The sequence below is a fragment of the Delphinus delphis genome, chromosome 2 (assembly GCF_949987515.2).
Source record: "Delphinus delphis chromosome 2, mDelDel1.2, whole genome shotgun sequence".
NCBI lineage: Eukaryota > Metazoa > Chordata > Mammalia > Artiodactyla > Delphinidae > Delphinus > Delphinus delphis.
In genome coordinates, this window is record NC_082684.1 from 127,893,817 (window position 1) to 127,909,603 (window position 15,787).

Below are 15,787 nucleotides of genomic sequence, written 5' to 3' on the forward strand. Positions count from 1 at the left end.
ACTTGAAGATATGGGGAGGGGGAACGGTAAGCTGTGACAAAGTGATAGAGTGGCATGGACACATATACACTACCAAACGTAAAATAGATAGCTAGTGGAAAGCAGCCTCATAGCACAGGGAGATCAGCTCCATGCTTTGTGACCACCTAGAGGGGTGGGATAGGGAGGGTGGGAGGGAGGGAGACGCAAGAGGGAAGAGATATGGGAACATATGTATATGTATAACTGATTCACTTTGTTATAAAGCAGAAACTAACACACCATTGTAAAGCAATTATACTCCAATAAAGATGTTTAAAAAAATAAAAAATAAATAGATGAGCATTTAAAAAAGAAGTAGATGGGGGACTTCCCTGGTGGTGCAATGGATAAGAATCCGCCTGCCAATGCAGAGGACATGGGTTCGAGCCCTGGAAGATCCCACATGCCACGGAGCAACTGAGCCCATGTGCCACAACTACTGAGCCTGTACTCTAGAGCCCGTGAGCTGCAACTACTGAGCCTGCGAGCCACAACTACTGAGCCTGCGCACCACAACTACTGAAGCCCATGTGCTGCAACTACTGAAGCCCACATGCCTAGAACCTGCACTCCGCAACAAGAGAAGATACCTCAATGAGAAGCCTGCACACCGCAATGAAGAGCAGCCCCTGCTTGCCACAACTAGAGAAAGCCTGCAGGCAGTAACGAGAACCCAACAAAGCCAAAAAAAAAAAAAAAAAAAAAGGAGATGGGACTTCCCTGGTGGTCCAGTGGTTAAGACTCTGTGCTCCCAATGGAGGGGGCAAGGGTTTAATCTCTGGTCAGGGAACTAAGATCCTGCACGCTACGTGGCACAACAAATAAATAAATAAATAAATAAAAAGTAAACAAAAGACCTAAAGACACCTAACCAAAAAAGATATACATGTGAAAAAATAAACACATGTAAAGATGCTCAACATCATAGGCCATTAGGGAATTGCAAATTAAAACAATGAGATACTACACCATACACCTATTAGAATGGCTAAAATTCAAAACACTGACAACACCAAATGCTGACAAGGATGTGGAGCAACAGGAACTCTCATTCATTGCTAGTAAGTATGCAAAATGGTACAATCACTTTGGAAAACAGTTTGGCAATTTCTTACAAAGCTAAACTGAGTCTTATTATATGATCTAGCAATTGCAGTCTGATTTGAGAACCAATGTCCACAAAAAAATCTGCACATGAATGTTTATAGCAGCTTTATTCATAATTGCAAAAACCTGGAAGAAATCAAGATATCCTTCAATTGGTAAATGGATAAACTATGGTAAATGCACACAATGAAGTATTATTCAGCAATGAAAATAAACGAGTTATCAAGTCACAAAAAGACATGGAGGAACCTTAAGGTTCCTAAAGGTATATTGCTTATATACCTAAAGGTATATTGCTATGTGAAAGAAGCCAGTGTGAAAAGACTATATTATATGATTTTAACTATATGACAGTCTGAAAAAGGCAAAACTATAGAAACAGTAAAACGATGAGTGGCTGTATCAGCAGTCTGGGGGCAAGAGAGGGAGGGATGAACAGGTAGAACACAGAGGATTTACTGGGCAGTAAAACTATTCTGTATGATACTATAATGGTAGACCTAGGACATTATGAATTTGTCAAAACCCATGAAGGTGTACAACATAAAGAGTGAACCCTAATGCAAACTTTGGGCTTTAGTTCATATAATATATCAATATTGGTTCATTAATGATAACAAATGTACCACTATTCTGCTTCAACCTTAAATGAGTGTTCTGCAATTCAGTTTTAGCACTAACCACTCAGAGTTAGTCTAGAACCCACAAACCAAAGGGCATTATCCCAAACAAGACTGCACTTACTTTAGATGCCAGCCACACTTCAGGGATCTCCAGGCCACCTGCATTTCTAATTAACTGGCCACAAATTCAGAGATTTCTATGATCACTTCAGTTTGATAACTTGCTAGGACAACTCCCATAACTCAGAAAAGCATTATACTTATGATTATAGTTTTATTATAAAGGATACACATATTGCAAGGTCTGAGATGGTCCTGAATGAAGGGCTTCCATGCCCTCTCCCCATGAGTGAGGGTGCATCATCCTCCCAACACATCAATATCTTAACCAATCAAAAAACGCCACTGAGCTTTGGTGTCCAGAGTTTTTATTAGGGTTTCATTACATAGGCATAATTGACTAAATCACTGGCCACATGATTAAACTCAACCTCCAAACCTTCTCTACCTCCCCAGAAGTCAGACTGGCCCAAAGTCCCAACCCTCTAATCATGTGGTTGGTGTTTCTGGTGACCAGGCCCCATCCTGAAGTTACCTAGAGCAACACCATGAATTGCCATATTAGCATAACAAAAGCACATCTCATTCATCCAAAAACTAAGTTAATATCCTCACTGTGCAAGAATCTTCTCTTAATTTTTTGACAAAATATTAAAGCACAGTTTAATGACACAAACTCTTTTAGCTTCCTAAGAGGCCAGTGATACAAAAGGGATGAAAGGAAGGGAGTACTGACTAGAAGGCAACTTTCAAGGGGAGCACATTTCACAACTAGCTCAGATTGGAAATCACATCAAATAAAAGTTATCAAAAAGAATCAAAAAAGGGCTTCCCTGGTGGCACAGTGGTTAAGAATCCACCTGCCGGGCTTCCCTGGTGGCGCAGTGGTTGAGAGTCCGCCTGCCAACGCAGGGGACGCGGGTTCGTGCCCCGGTCCGGGAGGATCCCGCATGCCGTGGAGTGGCTGGGTCCGTGAGCCAGGGCCGCTGGGCCTGTGCGTCCGGAGCCTGTGCTCCGCAGCGGGAGAGGCCACAGCGGTGAGAGGCCCGCGTACCGCAAAAAAAAAAAAAAAAAAAGAATCCACCTGCCAATGCAGTGGACATGGGTTCGAGTCCTGGTCCGGGAAGATCCCACATGCCACAGAGCAACTAAGTCCGTGCACCACAACTACTGAGCCTGTGCTCTAGAGCTGGCGTGCCACAACTACTGAGCCCGCGTGCCACAACTAATGAAGCCCACATGCCCAGAGCCCGTGCTCCACAACAACAGAAGCCACCACAATGAGAAGCCCGTACACCGCAATGAAGAGTAGCCCCCGCTCACAGAAACCAGAGAAAGCCCGCGCACAGCAATGAAGACCCAACACAGCCAAAAATAAATAAATAAATTTATTTTAAAAAAAAAAAGAATCAAGAGAAACCAATGCCATGTTTGCTAACATTGAGGCATATGTCAATATAAAACCCAGAACTGGCATACTGTTAATATAAAACCCATTTAAATCCATTTTTAAATGCATACATTGGTTATAGCACATAACAATGGTTATGATCTATCATGATCAAATGGAATCCATACTGAATGAATTAACAGTAGGGGAATAAAATGGAATGTAAATCAAGTTGCATTCTTTCCAAAACCTGCCCCTTTCCATAGAGTTCAGTGAAGGAGCAAGGACTCAAAAACTATGTCACAAACCAAAGCGTTGAGGGTCAAAAATTATATTTTATAGAACTGTCATTTTCCTCACCAACACCAATAAATAAGTTATTAAATCTACCCTTTTGGCAAAATAAAGTCATTTCAATAGAACTAAAAGTTCTACAGTTTCAATGTCAACTCTTCTAAAAATAAACGTTGCTGCCGTGCCTCATAATTCAAATTGCAGCAGCAGATCATTATTCTGTTTTATTCTTTTGACACATTTTAACTCATTTTATAAACCAAGAATTTGTTTCTGTTCTATAATCCTCGAAAAAAATGTTTATGGGAAGGCAATTTCATTTTGCTAGGTTGACAGTGACAGTCCCTTGGGGGAGAGACCAACTCAAGCAGGACTGAAGCAGCTGTTAGGAGCCAATTTTCCTACCTGTTAATTGCTTTTGTGACTAGGCTGCACCAGCTCAGACATCCACCTGGCAAGCAGTAGATAAATCGAAACAGTCATATCTCAGGAGTTTGAAAATTAGAAGGCTTTCCCCTTTCCTCTGAAAGAATTTAACTAGGGAACAGAACAGCAAAGGAAGAGAAAAACGTCAAAAGTACATAAACATTTATTGCAAAAACACTCATTGTACCTTCCTGATTACCAGAAAATAAAGAAATAAAGAAAAGAAAAAGCTTTAAAAAGAAGAATTTTATAAGTAGCCAATAGAAAAAGCATTCTTTTCGTCATTCAACAAATATTAACTGGAATGCCTACTATGGCAGACATTCTTCTAAGTGCTGGGGATACAGCATTAAACAAAACAGAATGTCTATGTCCCCAACAGAGGAGATAAACAAGAAATAAATAACTATCAGTTAGTCATTAGGTGTTAAGAAGAAAATAAAATATGGCCATTTGATAGTGTTGGAGAAGCACTAATTTATAGTGAGTTGTCAAGGAAAACCTCTTTGAAGAAGGAACATTTAAAGCTGAGACTTAAAAATGACAAGAAGGATACAGCCAAGCAACAGTCTGGGGGAAAACGATTCCCACAGAGCTACAAGTAGTAGAAGTCCCTGAAGCTAGAATGACTTTACAGAACAGAAAAGAAGGTCTATGTGGCTGGAGTTTCATGAATAGGGTTAAGAATGACAGCAGATAAGGTCTCCTTCAAAATGCCACAGCCATTTCGAAGTCATCAGTTGGGAAGATAAAAATAAAACTGTGACCAATGAGCTATTCATGGGAACTCGCTTTTGGACTAGTAATGACCACCAGGAAACTGTCAATAGAAAAAAAGAGAAACATGAGTTAAGGAATGTCCCAAGGGCAGAGGTTTCTGAATCAGAAAGGATCAGCATCACAGTCTTAGCAGAACCAGTGTTTCAGTCACTCTAAGAGCAATAATGTTCTAAGTAAGATCAATATCTAAGGCTGGCATGTTAAAACACAGAAATCATAAATGAACTCTAGACGGAAATGAATGTTTCTGGACATGCTTGTCCTATCCCTGCCAGATCTACTTATTCCAGATAGTCCAGAGATAGATCTCTTTTTAAAATTTAAATATAAACAATGGATACCATAAAATAATACCTGCCTAGAACAGAAATTTTTGAAAAGTTTGCCATGGGTAATGCTTTTCCTAGAATCACAAATTAGGATTTAAAAAAAAAAAAAAATTAGTAAGTACTGGTAAGCACAAAATAAGTCTTTGAGTTTAAAAGCATCTATAACATTAAACAATGCTATATTTTAAAAATAAAACACATCTATTAAAATAGAACTCATCTTATTTGAAGGACAAACTATATTTTCCAGCACTGAAAGATTCACGGATATACAGCACTGCTGCATAATGCCAACAAGATTTTTTGTAATGGTCTATAATGTAAAAATTCCCGAACCATGCTTACTGCTATTGAATAGACACATTTCTCTACAAAAGCATTTTGGTAAGGCTCTATTCATTTTGGGACAAAAGAATAGAAAAATAATGGAGATCAAAAGCTTGCTTTAGATGAGGTATGTGGCAATGTGTCTTCAAGCCACATGCTATTTTAAAAAAAGAACACTGGCATCTAGAATCCTACCTCTAACACTAAATTGAACCTCAGTTTTCCTCATCAGTAAAATGAGGATAATACCAACTCCTTTCACAAGATTGAGAGGAAGATTAAATGAAACGTAATAGGTGAAGATTAATGGAATCCAGTCTTACACGGTAATCACAATATCCATTAAAGGAATAGGGGCAAACACATGTTAAAAAGAGAGAGAGAAAAAATAATAAATTATAGGTTATAAGCAATAAATACAATGTAAATAGTACTCCTCCCGTTGAATATACTACAGGCCAAACTCCTCTGTTTTACCTATGAAGAAATAAAAGCTCAGAGAGGTTAAGTGACCAGCCCAAAGTTAAAAAGCAGGCAGAAAAGGGGCTAAAATCTTGCTTAACTACTAAATGTGGCATACATTTTATAGAGGACTTTCACATACAAGATCCAGTTGATCTTCACTATGAGGTAGTTAATTTGACTCATGAGAAAACCCAAGGCACCAAAGTTAGCTAGCCAGTTAGTGATGGAACCATGAGTAAAACCTGGGACACTGAATACTGCTTCTCTTAAGACAGAGACTGAAAGCCTTTCTTACTCATAACTTGACTAATACAAAAAACTATGCCTTAGCAAGCAATCACATTCTTGTACTCAATTAATAATTATGTTAAAGTCATACTACAAAGACATAGATGTTTCCATTCTGTATTTAATAGAATCAATCAGCTTCTTAACATAAAAATGCTCAAATCAAAGACAAGTTTTTTGACATATTTCCCAAACTAAAACCTCAGTAGATACTGGTTTAGTGCACGGCAGCAAGAATTATTTTTATTCTGTTTGTTCATAGATTATTTAAACAGGACAGCTGGGTTAGTGAGTTGCTGAATATTTTATCATATCAAGCAGTACGTTGTTTCTATCACTGATGACCCCAATATTCACATTCTTAAAAATTACTTAATCCTTTAAATTGCCCTTTCTTTCATGTAAGATTCTGTAGTTAACCCATAGGTCAATCAGTTCTTGTACTTAAGATGATTCACTTTCATAAAATAATTATGCTACAAATACTGCATTATTATGCAGCTGAAGGGACAGGCTGGGAAACTGATTAAAAGGACTCAAGTAGAGATGAGCCAATTGAAAAATACAGCATCTAAATAATAGTTACATTTACAGTACATTTTTCTGAATGTCATTAAAAATATATATACATCTGCTTGATATTCCAAATTCTTGCTTTAAAAGGGATCAAGCTTTGAAGGAAGATTTCTAGGTTTAACAAGAGAACATGGCACAGCAATGTAGGAGGTCAGAGCTCAGCTACCATGAAGGTTTTCAGATCGTTTGTGCAAATAAGAGCATGTTCCCTGAGTTCCAAACAGGTCTCTGTTCAAAACCACGTTCAAAGATGTGAACATGGAGGGCCAAATGCATAAAAGTAATTTCTGAGTTTTGCAACTAATAACTGGCAACATTATTTTTGGGTGAGTGAGAGAAAAGAACCATTACATTAACACACAAATGAGCAGCAATCACTCACACTACCTTCCTATGTAAGAGAAGAATAAATATATAACTGGGGTGGGGATCAAGCACTTGAAATAGTTATGGCCAGAGATTACCATCAAAGTAACTGCTTAGCTCAGTTCATAAGACTTCACTTGGACTCATCAAGGATTGTCATCCAAAAGGCACAGCCTGAATGTACTAAGCTTTCTGGTGAATTGAGATTGTGCATACACCTTAAGGTACGTTGCTTGCCTGTCTTCTGAGCATTTTTAAAACTATATTTGATAATAATGCAATTTTGAATCCCTTTTACCTAGTGTTAATTTTATAGTATACTTTTTAGGTAGACAAAACACTCAGTAAATGTGTTAGAGATTCAATTGATAAAACAAGGCCCAGCTTGTGAAAAAGCAACACTACAGGTAACACTTGATCCTCACAGCTTCCTCAGCCATAGCTCTAAAAAAGCCACACAATTCAGAATGATCATGCTGAAGCATCTTATGAATTAATACAGATAAATTCTGTATTAATCCATTTTGTTCTGTATTAAAATTATCTAAAATTGATCATTTGAAATTCACTGTTATGTAGCATAATCAATAATTGAAATACTCCATTCCTCAATCACCTTGGTTATGCAGGAGTTTTCTGCAAACATAGTTCTCTAGAGAAATTCACATTTAAAGTGTTCCACTAATTACAGTCTTCATTCAACACACATTTATTAAGCACTTATTGTGTACCACGCACTATCAGTACAAGAAACAGCATGCTGAATCAAATTAGCCCTTGCCTTTGGAGGCAGAGGGCATGGCTTACAGAAAGGCAAATATTACATAATGCAACAAGTGCTATAAAAAATGTGCACTAATCACTGAGCATTAAACGATTAGTAGGAGTTTGGTAAATATACTAGAGATTGCTCATGAGGAGAGGGGAGTAGGACAGACCTACAGCCTGTGCAAAGTTGTATAGGTAGAAAAGAGTACTTATTTGGCAGGGCAACAACAGAGCTCAATAATAGCAAAAGTAAGCAATGACCAGAACAGGGCACAAAGGATCTTCAAAAAGCCACATCAGGAGTTTAGCCTTTATCTCAACGAAAATGTGAAGCACTAAAAAGTTTCAAGCAGGGATGTGATAATGATTTTGGTTTAGAGAAATCCTTCTGGCTATATAACAGAAGGAAGGAATAAACTTGGAGGCAACTAAATCTAGTAGATTTATTAAAAGACTATTAAAATCACTACTACCCTTAGATCAAGGCAACAGGATCTGGCCTTCCTGTGGCCACACCTCTCTCCATGTAATAAGCAGAGAAAAGGGCCAAGAGGAAGTGTCACTTTACTTGGTCTCACCCCAAGAGACCACTTTCCACCGACCTGGAATCCCAGAACTCCTAGCCTAAATGGCAGAGCCCATTTCCAGGAAAGGTCCTCATGCAGGTATGTGCAACCCCAGGCCTGAAAGGTAGCCAAAGGGCAGTTGCTGAGGGAAGATAGGGGCTGTGGAGAAAGCTTAGACATTTTACCACAATTTTAAATATATATATGTATGTATATATATAATATTTGTAATACTGTATATATTATAAATAAACATTTAAGAAATATTTTATTGCGGTAAAATATATTTTATAATATATAAGTTTATATATACATAAGTATATATAATATATACAATATTACAATATTGCATATATTATATGCAATATTGAAAATTAGCAATTTCATACCATACTCATGTATAAATGAATATTTGTGCCTAGAAACCTAACTTTTTTAATGATATATAGTCCTGATCTGAAATTTTTAATTTTTTAACTTTTTGAGAATTTCTGAAGAATTCTCTGACAGAAAATATTTCCCCTATAAAACAGACATACTAAAGTCAGGATCAACATACTAGAAAGTCAAAGCAATTTGAAGACAGATAAGCCAACCAGGTGTTGATAACAGGCTGGTGAAACAAAAAAGAAAAATCATTTAGTGAAGGATCAATGTGTGGCTAAAGGCAGATATTTGTTATACACAAATGAGCTACTGTATTGCACAGCTCTTCTCATGAGTGTACAGAGATGCATTACCCTCACATTAAATAAAGACTCAGTGAGCAAAACACTGTGGCAAGCATCTGTTGGCTAATGACAAAGAAAACCATAGACCCTTTGAAGCCAATTTCCATCCAGCTGTAAGCATGGAAGCAGCAAACACACATACTGCTTTTCAATATCAATCCCAAATAACCATGAAAAAGAAGCTCCTCGGCTTTCAAAGGCATTACAAGTATTAATTACATATGCTAAACAATACACTTAGAAAAAGTTAACTCTAAATAAGCAGTTATCGAAATATATAACTGCATTTTATTCTCATTCCACCTTTCTTTGTCTCCATATCCATAGTAAGGAGAACTGGCCTACAGAAGGCACTAAACAAAACTGTAAACTAGGCAAAGTTTGTCTTCTGCATCCAATCACTTACATTATCAGTTACTTTTTTCTGTCTTTATTTCACTACCTTTTCCTGCCTACCCTAATCCCAAAATTCTTTTATTTTCCAGGACCTCTGCTGTAACGTTCTCTGAGGCCCGCCTTGGCCTCCCTTGCTCCTGTGTTGAATTTATTTATCTATATTTTTCTCAATGCATGTGACCTGATAAAAGAACAGCACCTGCAAACATCCATAACTCCCTTCCTTTTGCCTCTCCTTCCATCCAGGACTAATGCTTTCACCTAAGCTCAAGACCACACTCTCTCTTGCCTTCTCAGAAACCTTTGAAATACCCTTTATCTTACCAATGTATTCAACTTTCTCTCTTCACTAGTATCTTTCCTTCATTACATAAACACATTTAAGTCTCTACCTAAAAAAACAACAAAACCTAAAAAAAAAAAAACAAAACAAACAAACAAAAAAAAAACAACAAAACCTTTAGCTTAAAAGGCAAATAAATCCTACTATATAGAACTTACCCTATGGTGTCCTCCCTTTCGTCTCTGCCCTCATGCAAATTCCCTCTCCAGTCCACAGCAATACGACTTCTGCTAACACCATTATATTAATCCAAGAGTTCTTAACCTAGGGCAGTAGGGTCTGTGGATAGAATTCAGAAGATCCATGAACTTAGATGGCAAAATAAATTATTTCTTTATTTTCTCCAAACCTCTAAAATTACTAATATATATACTGTACTTACAAATTTACTAAATTACTATTGGCCTGCCACTATATCTTGTTGTGTAGTATGTTAATTAAGCACATATTACTTTATCACAATTTGTTTGGTAATGATATTTTAGTATAATTGCTTTCCTTTGTAATCCTATGTATTTTATTTCATCCATCTGGGGCAAACTGTATTTTCCGAATATGCTGCAAAAATATCTCCCATTCCACATGCTCTTCTATGATGTCAATTTGCCACTTCCCCATAAAGAGGTAGAGCCTAATTCCCTTCTCCTTAAATCCAGAGTGGCACTTAACTTGCTAGTAACCAAGAGAGTGTGGTGGAAGTGACACTGAGTGAGTTCTAATGCTGGTTAAGGAAAAGTCATGCAGGTTCTGGGACTAGGTTTGGGGTGATTTGTTAAACAGCGATTAACCAGCGATTACCAGAACAAAATTCAGTACCTGGAACTAGAGTACTAACATAACAAAAACATGTGATACTGGCTTTGGGATTGGGTGGTAGACACAAGGTGGAAGGGCCCTAAGAATCTCATTAGCAAAAGCTTGATGAGCCTTGGGAAGGTTACTGGAAAAGCCTTAAAGGAGTGAGTAAAATGCTCTCAGAAGCTGGAGGAAAGAAGACCCTTGTTAAAAAGCGGCAGAAAATTTAGTAAAACTGTTGCCTGTGCTAAGTTAAAAAGCAGAAAATGTTGATAATGAACTGTTACTTCTAGCTAAGGTAATTCCCAAGCAGAAGGTCCAAAGTGTCAACTGATTTCTTTTATATGTATAGTATTGTAGAAGGTACAGATAGAGAGATGAGTTAAAGAAAGTATTCTGTTTTCAAGCAAAATTTAAGGAAATATAAAGGAACCAGCAATTGCTGGGTTCAAAAGTAAAACTATTTTCATCTACAATCTCTCGCAGCAGAGAATGCTCAAAGTAAGAAAAGGTCTGAAGACAAAGATCAAATAGAGGGTGCTGAAAGGAAAATCTGGTCTCCAGGAAGAGAGGAAGCCAACGGTGTTACTGAAAAATCCTTTATTAACACCCGGTTTCTCCTTGATCTCCTTCCCAGTGCCTTTTTCTGTACTTGTCCACTAAAACTAGATGTGCTCAAGGCTTTTGTACTCAAATCCTGAGGAATTTCTTCTTCAACCACTCCTGAAAATCTATTAACCCAAAAATCTCTCCCTCAAGCCCCCACCTCTCTCCAAGAATTATACACAGATCTGCACATCTCCACTTGAATATCTCAGAGAAATCTCAAACTAAATTATTTCAAAACCCTATCCATCCCTACTCCACAAGTTATTTCTACACATGAACATGCATTGGGAATAAATAGCACTACCATCCATTTAATTGCACAATGTAGGAGTCATCCCTGATTTCTTCCTCTCCTTCTCCCTGCCCCCATCCTCCCCCAACCAACAGTTAATAATATCAGTCATCAAGTTCTATAGATTCTACCTGCTAAACCTCTCTGGAGTCTACCCCCTCTTCAGTTACATTCTGTCTGGACTACCTTCCAAGCAGTCTCTCTGTTCCAATATATATTTCATACTATTCTCAAAATCACCTTCTTAAAACAAAATATTAAACATGTTAACCTCCTGCTTAAGACCCTTCAGAGATCCCTATCAAACCCTTTTGACAGGGCTTCCCTGGTGGCGCAGTGGTGGAGAGTCCGCCTGCCGATGCAGGCCACACGGGTTCATGCCCCAGTCCGGGAAGATCCCACATGCCGCGGAGCAGCTAGGCACGTGAGCCATGGCCGCTGAGCCTGCACGTCCAGAGTCTGTGCTCCGCAACGGCAGAGGCCACAATAGTGAGAGGCCCGCGTACCACCAAAAAAAAATAACCTTTTGACATAGCTTACAAGTAAGTACTTTTCAATCCAGCCCTCCCCTACAAACTACCCCACATACCATTTATTCTAACTACGCCAAAATAAGGACCCAACATGATTATGAGTACATACTTTTCCCCCTAGGAAGCAACTCCTGTTATGAATCCTAAGTACTTTGCTATGTATTTACTGCTTCAACAATTATAGAGCACCTACTCTGTGGCAAATCTGGCAGGACCTATGCCAGAGCTAGGAATACAAAAATAAATGAGAAACAGGTCCTGGCCTCTCCCCTGGAAGCGCACAGAAAGAAGGAAAATAAGTACAACACATGGATTTATAATGGAAGATAGCATGATGTGGTGGATTGACTATTTGAGCGGGGCAGAGAGGTAGAGCAGAGAGTAAGAAAAACAACAGGATAAATATAGTACTTTCTCCTGGAGCACCAAGTCTCTTTGATGTAGAAACTTAAAACATTTTAATATTAATATACTCATTATAAGCAGAATACAAATTACATGAAAGATGCAATAAAATACTTTAAAATTCATGGGCCATTTTGGGTAAGAATGACTATCCAGAGTTAGAATTTAAAGTAATATGACTAAGCAGAAAGACAGCCACGTTAAGTCAGAGACCCTCTTAGAATTGAGCAACTCACACCACCTAAAGGCTGGCTTTCTGGCTCCAAAAAGCCAACACTGGCTGGGTGAAAATTCAGTGAAATACCACTGGATGGTCAAAAAGATTCTGTAGGACTCTTTGTTACAGCCAGCGTACACCTCTACACAGCCTCTATAGAGGGCTTCAGACATGGCAAGAAGGCTTACAGGTGACTGAGGAATCTTCAACTTACTCACTTGGCTCGGTCAGATTAAAGTTACCTGTAATTATACAGAGGAAGTCTAAGAAGACCAGGAAAAATTATACACTGGCTCCAACTCCTACAGAGATGATGAGTTAGCAAAACTGCTGATGCCCTTTCAGAAGATCAGCCCTTGGGGAAGTTACACAGGAAAAATGGAGAGACCTATGAGAAACACCTGCGGTGACAAAGACCCATTTTGAACTGGTATGTGTGGAATGGTGGCTTTGGCCTGAGGCAAGAGGCAGCCCACCAAAGCCATGGGATAACAAAACAGAAAAAGAACTACTGAAGTTCTGTTTTTGCTTTTCTCGTGTCCCAGCAACTATGTGCACACGACGTGGTCCCATATATGGGACAACCTCTGGTCTCTGGTCCTCAGGAAAATAGGAGCTGAGAAAAACAGCTGGATACACACTAACCTCCCTTGGCTGCTTCTTCACATCACCCCTCTGCTCCTACACAAACCTCTTCCTCAAGAGAAACAGTAAAGAAGTGACCTGAGATTATATTGTATGGGGTTAGGAGTGACTGACTGACTCAAGCTCTCTGAGGCCTGGGGCTCTCTAACTCCTACCCTGATATCACTGAGACATAAACCTGATCCTCCCCACAGAAGCACTGTCTGACAGAGTAAAATATCAAGTACCAAAGAGTAAGTGTAAAACAAGATGTTTTAGTCTTTTCGAGCTACCATTACAAAATACCATAGACAAGATAGCTTAAACAACAGAAATACTTCCTCACAGTTCTGGAGGCTGGAGGTCTGCAATTAGGGTGCCAGCACGGTCAGGTTCTGGTGAGAGCTCCCTTTCTGGCTTGCAGATGGCCACCTTCTGGCTGTGTCCACATAGAAGACAGAAAGGAACAGCAAGCTCTCTGCTTATCTATTCTTATAAAAGCACTAACCTCACTGAACCAGGGCCCCACCTTCATGACCTCATCTAACCCTAATTATCTCCCAAAGGCCCCATCTCCAAATACCACACATTGGACGTTAGAGCTTCAACATACGAATTTGGGGTAGGGGGAATGACATACAGTCAGTCCATAACATCTATTTATTTTTAAAAAGGTGAAATTTGATCCTAACATTGTACCATACGAAAAATCAACACCAGATGGATCAAAGACTTAAACATCGAAAACAACTTTAAAAAACTTAGTGGAAAAGATGACTATCTTTTGACCACAGGGTAAGGAAAATTTTCTTAAATAAGAAAAATTTGACTATACTAAGAACCACTGTTCATCAAAAAATACCTTCAAGAAAGTAAAAATACAAGTTATAAACTAGCAAAAAGTGTTCACAATACACACAACTTGTAATGCACTATTATCAATAACATATAAAGGAGTAACACACACATACACACACAATCAGAACATGGCCAGAAAAATGGGCAAGAGACAATGAAGAGGCATTTCACAGCAGAATGCAACATATAACCAACACATGTACGAAAAACTGTTCATCACTGGGGATCACAGATTTTCAAAGCAAGACCCTGTGTCACGAAAAACCATGGAAAGCTTTGTAATGGACCAAAAAACAAAGAAACAAACAAATAAAAATCAGTCAATCTTCTCTCAAGTTCACACATACATCACCTCCATCTTTCATTGCCTTTGAGCAATTTTTCAATTTGATGAAATGTAGAAAATTGATGATAATGTGAATTATTCTTGTGTACAACAGAGCAAATTACTTGTGTCCAGTGGATTACAATTGGTAATTGCACAGGAGATATACGAATTTTTGCATTTATTTGAAAATTTTATTTCAGCATCCCTTTACTACACATAAATGAGTAGCTCTTCAAATTTCCCTTTGAACTGATTTTAACATCTTACCAGTTTCCTCAATAGTGAGTTAAATAAAATACTTGACAAGTGACAATTTTATATCTGTATGAGAGTCACAATTATATCTTTTTAAAAATCCTTTATGACCACAATTAAAATTCAACATCATCCACTATGATTTTAAAAAAAACAAAAAACCTTACAGCAAACAAGGAATAGAAAGGGTTACTCAACCCAAGGATAACATCTTCATGGTGAAAGACTGAAAACTTTCTCCCCCAAATCAGGAACAATCCAAGGATGTCTGCTCTCACCACTTGCATTCAAAATTGTACTAGAGGTTCTAGTTAGTAAATAAGGCAAGGGAAAAATGATAGGATGATAGAAAGAATTTAAAAAATAAATGATAGGAAGAAGTAAAACTGTCTTTACTTACAAACATATCAGTTACATAGTAAAGCCTAGAAAATCTTAAAAAAAAAAAGGCTACTAAAACTTACAAAGGCCAATATACAAAATTAAATGATATACTAGTAATGAACAACTGGAAATGAAACACTTTTAAAATGCCATTACAATAGCATTAAAAAATCAAAGTAGAAGACTTGTACACTGAAAACTAAAAAAAATAATACATAGCTCTTGAGAAATTAAAGATGATCTAAATAAGTGGAGTGAGATATCATGTTTATAAAGTGTTAAGATGCCTACTCACTCCAAATTGACCTGTGGAGTAAGTACAGTGTGAAGCAAAATCTACAAACGTTTTTTCAGAAAATGAAAAGCTAATCCTAAAACCTAAGTGGTAAAGTGGATTTTAATATTTAAATGAAAATACAAGGAGCCTAGAAGAGCCAAAACAAATCTTTAAGAAAAACAAAATTAGAGAACTTACACTATCTGACTTCGAAACTTATAAAGCTACTGTAATCAAGATAGTATGGTATCAGCAAAAAGAAGAAAAATACATCAATGGAACAGAAGACAGAACCCAGACACACACATACACAGTCAACTGACTTTTTTTTTTTTTTTTTTGGCTGCATTGGAT

General features: G+C 37.8%; 1 protein-coding gene across 4 annotated transcripts in view; it reads right to left on the reverse strand.

Annotated features, from left to right (window-relative positions):
* PEAK1 (pseudopodium enriched atypical kinase 1) overlaps positions 1–15,787 on the reverse strand; it is a 295,173-nt gene that overhangs the window by 218,111 nt on the left and 61,275 nt on the right. For 2 of the 4 annotated variants that reach the window (XM_060005563.1, XM_060005560.1), the window contains exon 3: positions 10,015–10,135. The exons of 1 other annotated variant lie outside the window; for it this stretch is intronic. The gene's annotated coding sequence lies outside the window, so the exon portion shown is untranslated. Of the gene's footprint in view, positions 1–10,014; positions 10,136–13,677; positions 13,771–15,787 lie in introns of all 4 variants that reach the window. One more of the 4 variants, XM_060005561.1, reaches the window with a different exon arrangement.